We start from the raw sequence: 9,477 nt of genomic DNA on the forward strand, positions 1-9,477 counted from the left end.
TACATTAGACCAACAGGAAATATGACTCTTTTGTGTTCTTTCATAAACCTTCATGAAGCTTTCTTTGCATCTCTTACTCAGTTAATGTTAAAGTTAATGTATTAAAACATACGTAGTCTCCAGTTTGGCTTCAATTTATATGAAAGGACCACTCGGATCTGATTAACTGATTTACCACCAGATTTAATGTTCTTACCTTCTATGTAGCTCTGTGGACGGCTCGTCATGCTGAGATCCTGACTTCAGACTTAGTGACTAAGTCTGAATCCAAAAATACAACAGCCTGGTGTTATTTCTCCTGTATCTTTACTGATTCAGTTTGCATAGTCAGAACATCAAATAACCTTGTGAGCATCAAGACACATACTGAATGTCCTCTGCACCTCACTGGTTTGGGCTTTCAGAACAAAAAAAAAAAAAAAAAAAAAAGAATTGCAACACTTACAACACTTCCTGTGGAAATGTGGAGATGAGCAGGCTTTTTACTACAGCCTGGGTCCTGCATTTTGATTTCTCATTTTATTCAGATTAACAAATAATTTCTTTTGACTTGAACTGAGGTCACAGATGATGGTTTCCTGTGTTTTCATTTATTTGATTTAAAGATTGGTTTTATTTTCATAGATGTGGACATGCTGCCCTCTGTTGGAACGGCAAGGGGGGTTACTGCCTCAAAAAAAAGGTATTAAGTAGGACTTTGAGTTCCAGACAGAGAAAATGGCCAGTAAAGCAGGGATGAAATATTGCGGTTCTGGACTGCATCAATATTAGTCTTTTCAGTTTTGTATGTAGAAAATGGCTTTATTGGCAGTAAGTATTTAATAGATGGTTGTAACATACACTGCAGTTGAGTGCAGATACAAGAACATGTATCTGTTACTTCATGTATATTTGTCACAGTTCTACATGCTTTCCACAGCTGTATTACACCAACGTCTCATGTGCCAAAGTGCAGGATGCAGGAGAAATAACATGAAAGCACTTTATTACAGTTAGGAACTAGGAAACCTAATGCTAAGGTTACATAAATACATAAGAAGGAAATGGGCAAAGTGGAGATACCTGTGGAGAAACAGCTGAACTGAATGCACTTAATGACACAAGGGGAAGCAAAACTGAACATGATGCACTTAGGACAAGAGACTATCACAATAAAACAGGAAACACAGGGTATGACACATGAACCTGACAAAGGCACAAGAGAAACATGGTAGTTTTAAGTAGTATTATTTTCATCTTTATCACACCACATCCAGCATATCTTTAAGAAAACTTATGCAAACTCACTCTGCATGTTGAGAGTCAGTTTCACTCGATAAACGTTAAGAGAAGACATAAAGTGGACATGTAAGCTTTCAGTAACACAACAGTGTAGTTTTATACAGGTAGATGAACATTTACAGCTGTTGAGGACCACAGCTGTATTAAAGACTGGACATAGAACCTTGTTGCTGTGAGACAACAACGCTAGCAAATAATAGTTTTCATTTCTAGAAGATTCGATCAATTCATTATTTTAAGTAATAATTTGATTAATTTTAATAAATTTGACCTGAAATTTAAACCTTTTTGGATGTTTTGCTCTCCTCTGGTAGATTTTCCATATGTCTTTGGAATTCTCTGGAAATTCAACAACATATTTTTCATCAGACAATTCACACTTATGAATCTTTTTCACTGGATATGTTATATAACATCTTTGTACTTCAATATGAGTGCCCAAAGTCTCTCACACACACACACACACACACACACACACACACACACACACACACACACACACACACCAATAACACCATTAGCATAATTCCAGCTTTTGATCAGCACCATGGACAGCAACCACAGTCAGACGTCAGAGGAAGACAGCTTATATTTAATTAAGTTCATGCTAAATCACTAGATTTTCAGATTTAACCTTACTAAAGTGAAATAAAGACAACTGTAATGTGTATAAGCATGCAACAAAAGAGAGAAGTCTATTAACCACAGGCCTTCACACACTGGATGGGTCACTGTAGCAAACAAGCACAGTCATTTATAGAATTCCACATTAAACAATCATTTCCAAAGGACGAGCTGCTGGATGAATTGCACACACATATTACAGTAGGAGTGCACATTTTCAAAGTATAACAATATTTCAGAGCTTCACAAAAACATAAACTACTTACTCATCAAAACATCTGCTCAACAAAGTTTTGCCAGCACTGCTTATTAGTAGTGTAGTCAACATTTAATCAGGAAATATAAGTAATATATTTTCCAGCATGCCTCTCCACCATCTAAACGTTACAGAAAAAGGAGCTTTGGAGTCAGCCAGTCCCCAAAGGTGTGTGATATTTTAACATGTGGTTACCTAAAATAACATGCTTTCTGTTGGTCTGACAGTCATCACAGTTAGCAGTATGAGTACTGAAAAAGGTTCACACGCTGGAAACTTTGAGAAACTAAAACAATCTGTGGGAGGAATCCCATACAGGCACAAAGAGAAGATGCAATCTGTCCAGACTCCAGATAAGATTAAACATAGAGCAGTCATTCTGTGAGGTGACAGTGCTAACCACCACCATGATGCTTTAGTCATATTCAGATCATTTTGTTTTATATCAAATGTTATGTTCTATAAGTGTTTGTTCAGTAAGTGACGGGTGGTAGTTTGTCTGATGACCGCTCAGATCGGACTAAATCTCTATCTTCTTCTTCACTTTCCTGCTCCTTTATCATCACATTGATGTTCTTGTCAGGGCTCTGTGTGCGGGCAGGCGGCGAGGAGGATCTAAGCACAGGACTCAGACACTGAACTGTAACTCAAAACCTCAGCTTTATTGCTGGCATAAAACAAAACATAAACTGAGCAATGGCAATGACCGTGAACCACTGACACAAAAACACACAGGCAAAATCTGAGGGTACGACATGACACAGAGCATGGGAAAACACAGGGCTTATATACACAGGGTAGTAATGAGGGAATGGGCAACAGGAGGGAGACACAGCTGGGAGAGATCAGGGCTAACGAGACAGGGGGAACAAAGCTGCACACACTAACATAAGACAAAGACTTTCACAATAAAACAGGAAACATGAATCACTACTCAAAGACACAGACTCGACACAGAAAATAATACATGAAACTCAAACAATACATAAGACCACAATTCCTAAAACATGGATAAACAGAAACATGAAACTCTAATAATAAACATCATCATAATCATCATCATCAACACCAGCACAACAAGTGTTTCCAGTTCATGCAATCCATTATTATTATTATTATTATTATTATTATTATTTTTTTTTTTTATTAGAGACAAGACCAAGCTACAGGTAAGAGTTTAGAACTGCCTTCTTGCTTTCTGCTCAAATTAAAAGTGTACAAGGAAGTTTTCCTTGTTCTAATCCAGTCAGAATAGCCTGTGCTGTAAAAGCCATTTGTGTCCCTCTGATTTACTAAGATGGATCCAAACTCATAACAATCACATGAGTTAGATCATGTTGTTACTGTTGTTGGTTATGTTAGATATATGAAGACATGTTGCACACAGCAGAAAACATTTGCTTTGAAAAACTTGAAAATTAATGAAGAATGTTACAAAATTTAAATCTTTTTGTCTTCAACTTATCATTTATATCTATTTAAACAGTTACATTTGTTTCCTGTATTTTTGCTCCTGCTCCCTATGTTTTAATAATAATCTGATCACAGAACTGATTTATGTGTGGTGAGTAAACCCACGTTCATTTGTACTATCTCACATGTCTGAGTTCATTTTATTACAACACTTTCTTTTATATTTTAAAATTAATTAAAATAATCTGCTGCCTTTTTTGAGCCCCTCACATCCCTGAACTGGTTAAGTGGTTGAAAATTTGATGTATAGATGCTTGAGCTTTTCATCCTTTCATCAGTGTTGGTAACATTTATGGAAAAGACCCCATTAATAAAGCATGTGATAACACCAAAGTGAACAGAAACACAGTCTAAACAACACCAGCTTTTAGCACACTAATCTTTGCACACACATTACCTTGAAACCTGAGGGCTCAGCGAATCATACTGTGAGCTTTTTAGCACCAACAGTGACGACATGTATGTGCACAAAGTATTCCAGCTTTTGTCCTGGGATACCTTCTTGTTTTTTGGGTATAGGTCACAGAGCTGACTGTGAAGACATGTTACACACAACATTAAAAACCCTAACCCACGAACCTTCCTGAAACCCAAAGAATACCTGAACTATAAAATCTTAGCTTATTTTTTTTTTAATTAAAGAAGGCCTAATTCAGAATATGCACATGGAAAATTCAGTCAATATTCAAAATATAATTGTAATATCAATTAACAGAACAAAAAAGCTTTCTTTCTGGGATCAGGAGGCTAATATGTAGCATTTCTACAGGTCTCCGAATAGTAATAGTTTGATAAATGAAATGAGTTCCAACTACTTAAAAACCTGTTATAAGTTCATACACCTTTATTTTTTTGAGTAGTTTGAACAATTTTGTTTTTTCAAGTTATCAGTACTTGAATATATTGATTAGTTTCTAGCATTGCGCTCAAATAATTTGAGTTTTAACACTGACGTCACTTACGTGCCTACGTACGTACCTACGTGCGCCACCTGTTTCTTTATGAAGTGCTGGCAACCATCTTGGATTCCTCGCTTCGAGTGCGAATGCCCGCTCATTACCCCGAAAGAAACTTGTGGAACGTTAATATCCGAACAGAAATAAAAACATTTGTCAACGGGTTTTTTGCGGCATTGCCTTTGACGCTGGATAAAGGAGGGCATGCTATGGTATGTTACGGACTTTTGAACTGGAACAGCTAACCCTCTGCACTTGGCTAGCTGCATTTACCGCCTTCGCGGCATCTTCAGGAGCACTTTGTGGTAAGTTTTATTTTTTCTGAAACTATAGTTCTCCGTTGTAATATGGGTTTTTATCGTCATAAATGTACAACTCTAGCAGGCATTTAAGAATTACATGCATGCGTCGTTTTATCCATGTCGGCTTGGCCCCAAAGTGTTTGCATGAATTATGCTAATACGCTCATATTTAGTATAACACATTATTAGTCCCTGGGACTAATAATGTGTTAATAACTTTTCTAATCTCTTACTATTTTAAAAGAAGTCTTTAGAAGGCATTTCTGGATTTGCAGATTATAAACTGCCTTGTGGTTAAATTGTTGAATCAATATGCGCTGCTTCACACTTAGCGCATACGTGGATATTGATATTGGCTAGCCCATTTGCTAACTAGTGGAACTTGAAACTTACGTTTAGTTCTCTGGAGTTGTACATATTAAAACTGGGGCAGCAAAATTGTAGGCACAGGACATACTTACAAAAGCAGTGAATAATCATTACATAATTACGCGGTAGAACTTGGTTTACATTGCAAATAGTTATGTATACCAAGTTGAAATGTAGAATCTTCTGAACTGTAAAATTGTTGTGCCTGGTCTATTTTAGGTTAGCTTAAGGGTGAATCCATCAATAATATATTTACCAAACAGTTATTTTTTCGTTTTATTTTATTCTGATGCCCAGTGTTCATTAGTGAAAGACTTAGTTTTTTATCTGTCAGGGGCTGGGTCTGTGAACCAGCATTTTGAGTTTATTTTGTAGTTTTGCTTTCTTATGTTATATTGAAATGAGGTGAAGTTCTTGTATTGTTGTTATTATTAGTTAAGGTTTAGTTGAGTTCTGGGCTGGTTATGTTTCATCTGTGTCTCCTTGGTTGTGTGTCTTTTCTGTTCTCTGTGTAGTCTGTCTTGTCTTCTGTGTTTTACTGTTATGTCCATGCCAGGGCAGAAGTAAATTTTCAGGGGTGAAGATGCTGTTTACCTTGACCACCTAAGACTACAGATTGTAGATGAAGTCGAGAAAAGTGAAAAGAATCCTGATTACAAAGCTGATGCTCACAACTTTGGCCTTGCAATGCAAAGAGATCATCAATGATGACCTACCAGTAGGTCAGATCCTGGATTGCTGGCCTACTCTGAAATCCCAGTCCCAGGTAAGAATGTATATAGATGTATCTAACAAGATGTATTTTATATCAACCCCTGTTATCTGGCCTGTCTGAACAAATTATGCCTTTGGAGTGTAAGGAATTTGATGTATTTTGCAAAGATTTATAGACTAATTGAAACTTGTAAACACAAATGTATCCTGTGTGTTCAGATCTGTGCAGAATTCCACAGGATTACAAACCTCCACCTGAAGAACTACTTTTATGCTGTGCTGGACCAACATGCTCCCCGGCTCCAGAGCTTATTCAGATAGAAAGCTGTTTGCACAGGGAACGTGTCTGATGTCCTGTCTCAGCTCTTCAGAAGCTATAATCTCCAGGTTAGTGAGTTTTTGTCTTGTTTTTTGAGCTTCATTTGATTTGATCAATTTTTCAATTTTAATTACCATTCTTGACTAGGTTAGCCAATAATTTAAAATAAAAATTTTCTTGTGATGTAGGAACAAGCTGATATCCATGCCCAAAGTGCTGGTGTGCTTCATGCCCTCTCTGCCTATTTGTACGAAGACACCTCTACCTTCATCAAAACATGGGATGTAAGTTTTGGACAAAGTTGTGAACAATATCTTAGTAGCATCCTTGTTTAGATTTCTCAAAACATTATGACACTTTGAGAGTTTGAGAAGCATCTCCATGCTTGGATCTGTCTACAACAGTGTCCATGTCACATAATGGAAACACTACATGTTTTTAATGTGCGTAGACCTTCTATAATGTTCCTAGCCCAACCATACATCACTGTACAAATGAAAAAAATATATAACTCCTATTGACTTTCTGTTGTTATTGCTACGAAGAGGTATGACTTTGCTTTACTAAAAGTACTATTTTTGTCAGTTTGTTTTCTCAAATCTTGGTGTGTTGTGGCTTTTTTGTTGTTCAAACAATTGATTTCTGAGCTAGTAATAATCCAGAAATGTGACTTGTATAGATGAAACTAAGAGAAATAGGAATGCACTAACATGTAGTAATTTTGTTTTCTGTAGATGATGCATTCTGATAGACCAGATATTAGTGAAGTGCCACTTGGACTCCTCCTGATCAGAGCCAATTCCAGCGATGCAACATTCTTCTGCCCTGAGAAGACTGCAGTTTTGGTCGAGGGTAACATGATCATTGTTTTCACCACCCTGGCTGATGCATTTCTAGTAATATTTGGACTGACTGACGTCCTGCACCTAAGCTACCCAAAATGTTTGGCCAACATTTTTGACTTTATTCAGAAAGTTTTGATGGGTCTGAAGGGTGGGAAGTTGAAGCCCAAAGTGCTGAGTCTTAAAAATGATCTTTTGGCAGCAGAATAATGTCCAGGATTCCTACACAGCCCTCAAGTGCCTGTTAAAGCAAGTAATTCAGTTTATCATGTTTCCAAGTCTGGATAAGTTTTTTATAAAAAGAGAGAATAGAATAAGGAAATCTTTGCAGACTCTGTTTCATACTTCATTATCTAAAAGCCACATCCAAAGTAAAAGGGGTGATTTTATTATTTTTATTTATTTTTTTCCCCCCATCATCACTTGTGTTTTAGTTGATTTTGATTGTGTTTTTAGTCAGATAACTGTAAATCTATAGAGAAAATGAAGGACAATCTCATTTCTGGCTTCTAGGTGGGATCTTGAATGTCACTTAAGGAATGTTCCTCCTGAACTACTCATAACTGACATAAGGCGCTAAGGAGGTTTATAACACTTTGTTTATGTCTCTAAAGAAGTATTTTTCTATTTAAAATTTTATTGCTTTGTTGTTGAGACTGTGATTGCACTCTACAAATTTGCATTTTGCATAACCACAGTACTGGCATATTAAAAAGGTTACCAATTATATTTCAGTGTATTAGCTGCACTATACTATTACTTTCATTCGGTTTTCCCACCTAATAATGCAGGATTTTCTTTTCCTTTTGTTTGTTTTTTTAATAAAAAGGCCATACTCATGTGTTAATCAAATTTGAATACTCTTAAAACATGTTGTGAAATTCTTTATTTCTAATATTGTAACCTTGTGCCAAAATTTCTGACATTATTCCCTATAAAATGTGGTGGATTTATGTCTTTGGGCTTTTTGTGTCAAAGTAACTCAATAAATCTGTAACTTGAATTTATATTTTCTGTCTTATGTTTTTACAAGTGTAATTATTTTGGGCACTTTTTTTTTTTAAATCAAATTCAAAACACAGTAGATTTGGATATTACAAGCATTTGTATTTAAAATTTTTGAGTTGTATTAGCTTAAAATGGTTAACATTTTGAAACTAAAAATTAATTCCTTAAAGTTACTTGAGCTAGATTTGTACTTGAAACTCAAAATATCAAGTAGAGAGTACTAAACCAAAAATGTGGATATAACATAAAAACATTTATCAATGGTACTTAAAAATATTTATCTAAAGCTAATAAATAAAGTGTGTTTATTTAACTTTTATTTTTAAGTTTTAGTTAAAATATTTTATGTAATCAGTTTCACCAAAAGTTTTGAGTAAAATTAACTTATTGGGTTTTACAGTGTATTTGTAAAACCGGTTTACTAAGTTTCCTGTTCTAAATTTTAGATATTTATGATTTTACATACTTCTTTGCTATGTTTACTCTAAAGGTTCATGTTATAATGGCCTACTGCTCAGTTTCCAAACTACTGAATAGTGGAAGTGGATCACTCAGTTTTAAAAAAGAAAATTAAAAGAAATGAAATATTCTCATTTTGATGAGCTCAAGATCTTAAACTTGCAGGTTATTGCAACCCACAGATGCATTTAATTTTGAGAGTGGAGTCTATTGTGTAGTAGTTATGAGAAAAGTAAAGGAGAAGAAAGTTGACATGGTTATAAAGTCTGTGCAGGGAGGAGGTTTTGAGTAAACAGGTAGGATAAAAATACAACCGATAAGCCACTTAATAACCCTGGAGCACTTGGAGCACTTAAAAACAGACACAGTTGTGTAGTGAAAAAGCCTGAACAGACTCAGGAACACAGTCCATTGCTATATACACAGAGGATATACAGACATCACTGAGGATTGCATAAATGTGCTTCATCCAATATAATATATAATAATAACATAATATTAAGACCTTCACTAGGGCTGAATCCAGGTATCCTGGCTAAAATGTAAAGCTCTATTGTTCCTTATCCACAGTAATGTAGACTGTTATATGAGATCTGAAATCCATTTTCAGGGTTTTCATCATGCTCACATTAACCAAAAATGTTAAACCTCTTAAAGTCTGTAAACTCTTTCTACTACACTTCAGTACTGCTGCTCTGTTTCACCAATCAAAATAAAGTTTCTTGCAACAAAAAAACAATGACTAAGTAAATATTCAGACAATGTTTGACATGTATGATTTAATAAAATAAATTATATTGAGATTACAGTGATTGACAAACACAGAGTTTTGAAGAGTAAAAGTGAGGTATGATAAAGTGTGACTGGACATCAG

The 9,477-nt window shown here is 35.4% G+C and overlaps 1 long non-coding RNA gene across 1 annotated transcript; it reads left to right on the top strand.

Annotated features, from left to right (window-relative positions):
• Positions 1–4,427: 4,427 nt before the first annotated feature.
• LOC113015437 (uncharacterized) lies at positions 4,428–8,458 on the top strand. The gene is made up of 4 exons (XR_003271107.2): positions 4,428–6,027; positions 6,195–6,362; positions 6,483–6,578; positions 7,029–8,458. It is a non-coding gene; the product is annotated as an uncharacterized LOC113015437 (long non-coding RNA).
• The last annotated feature ends 1,019 nt before the right edge of the window (positions 8,459–9,477 follow it).

The sequence above is a fragment of the Astatotilapia calliptera genome, chromosome 22, assembly GCF_964374335.1.
Source record: "Astatotilapia calliptera chromosome 22, fAstCal68.1, whole genome shotgun sequence".
NCBI lineage: Eukaryota > Metazoa > Chordata > Actinopteri > Cichliformes > Cichlidae > Astatotilapia > Astatotilapia calliptera.